Raw genomic sequence first — 2445 nt, forward strand, 5'->3', positions numbered from 1 at the left:
ATGAGTTTTTATTTGTTTGTTTGTTTGTTTGTTTTTATCAAGGAATGATATGATCATAGCTTTGCATTAGAGGAATTATTCTGGAACCATGAAATATCAGTAGATGTGTTGAGAGATTGATCAATACACTAAGTAAGAAATAATGAAAACTTTAATCAGACTGATAGTAATGGGAGTCCAAAAGAGTGGATGTATGTGAGAAATCTTTATAAAATATCTATTAAATGCCAGGCAATGTGCTGGATGCTGGGATTCAAATCCTAATGTCTGCCCTTAAGGAGTTTAATATCTAGTTAAGGGAGAAAACATGGAAACATAGAGATAGGAATGTACAGAATAATTATGATAACATTGGAAGGAATAGATGCCTATCAGGAATGATCACTTCCAAAGATAATTTTTTTAGATGGGCTTTCGGGGATTACCAGAGAGAGGAAAAGAGGGAATATAAAAATATAAGGAGAAATCTAATAAAACTAAATTCCTGAAAAAAACAACAACACCTCCTTGCCTACAGTTTCTAACTCAACCTTTGATTATGTCTTACTTATGCGGGATACAAAATAAATCCACAAATATCATCAGCATTTCTATTTACCACCTACAAAGTCCAATAGAAAGAGATAGATAAGGAAATTCCATTCAAAATAACTTTGCAATGAAAAAGAAATACTTGAGCATATATGTATCAAAACAAACCCAGCATCTGTTACAGAACATTCTTCACAGAAATAATGTCATAGCTTAACAATCAGAAAACATTAATTACTCATAGATAGGCCAAATCAATATAATAAAAAGAAAAATCCTGCCTAAATTGATTTACTTATTCATTGCCATACTAATCAAAATACCCAAAGATTTGTTTCATATAACTAGGAAAAAAAAAACATTTTTCTTCTGGAAGCATAAGGCCAAGAATGCCAAGAGAATTGATTAAATAAACAAGAAGGAAGGAAACCTAACCATACCTATTCTCAAAGTAGTAATTCTTAAAGCAATCTGGTACTGGCTAAGAAATAGAGATCAATGGATTAGGTTCAATAATCAGCACATGGCAATTAATGTCCTTAGTAACTTTTCCATCAATAAAACCCCAAACCCATGCTTTTGGGGAAAGAATTCATTATTTGACAAAAACTCCTGGAAAAACTAGAAAAAAATATGGAAGAAACTAGGCATAGAGCAAATCATACACAATAAAACAGGATACTAGAAATGGATACTTGGTATTAAAGCTTATAATAGATACTATTTCAGGGGTGTAATTGATTTGAATACTAAATGACTAATGGATCAAGTTTGCCTACCCTCCTCCCTTTATCTTTCCCTTCCTCCCCCCTTTCAATATCTCTTCCTCCCCTTTTCAGAAGCTATTCAGCTTTCCCTCCCCCCTTTCTTTAGTTTCACTCAGTGTGAACTATGATGCTTTAGAGAAAATACTCTTTTCTTTAACTCAAGTAAGGGTTTATTGGGGAAGACAGGAAAGTATGAAGGATAAGGTAAGAGGGGTAGGATATCCCTATTCTCTACAGGGAGCCTTGGTTTGGAGGATATTGGGAGAAATAGCAATCCAGTCACTCTTGTGAAACAGAGTCAAACAAAGAGATATGAGGACAACTGTCTGTCTTCTTTCTTCTTCTGCCAATCAGTTCAAGAGATACAAATAGCTTCTTTCCTTCACCTCAGCCAGAAACCAAAAGCCCCTCAGTCCAGTTCAGCCATTGGCTTGACTCTAACTTTCTCCCAGTCACATTCCAAATGGAATCTCATTTTGACTGACAGCTGATGTCCTTTGCATGCATTGTTAATTCTCTCCTCCACAAGATAACACCAAAAACAAATTAGGGGAACATGAAAAAGTTTATGTGTTAGATCTCTAGATAAAGAAAGAATTTTTGACCAAATAAGACATAGAGAACATTATAAAAAATGAAATGGATAAATTTTATTAAACTAAATAAAAAAATTGTACAAAGAAAACCAATGCAACCAAAATTATAAGGGATTCAACAAAATTCAAAAAAAAATTATAACCATTCTCTGTGATAAAAGCTTAATTTCTAAAAATATGAAGAACTAAGTCAAATTTAGAAGAATATAATACATTCTCCAATTGGAAAATTGATAAAGCATATGAATAGGTAATTCTCAGAGGAAGAAATTAAAACTATTTATAGTCATATATAAAATGCTTCAAATCACTATTAATTAGAGAAAACCAAATTAAACCAACTTATACTTATCAAATTGAAAATAATCAAAAAGGAAAACAACAAGTTTTGGAGTGGTTGTGGAAAAAATTGGAATGCTGTTTGTTAAACTCTGAGCTGACTAAACCATTCTGTAGAGAAATATTGAATTAGGCTCAAAGGACCATAAAACTATGCAGGCCCTTTGACCCAACAATACCACTACCCAATATGTTTACAAAAGAGATCAGAG

This window comes from Monodelphis domestica, chromosome 5 (assembly GCF_027887165.1).
Source record: "Monodelphis domestica isolate mMonDom1 chromosome 5, mMonDom1.pri, whole genome shotgun sequence".
Classification (NCBI taxonomy): Eukaryota; Metazoa; Chordata; class Mammalia; order Didelphimorphia; family Didelphidae; genus Monodelphis; species Monodelphis domestica.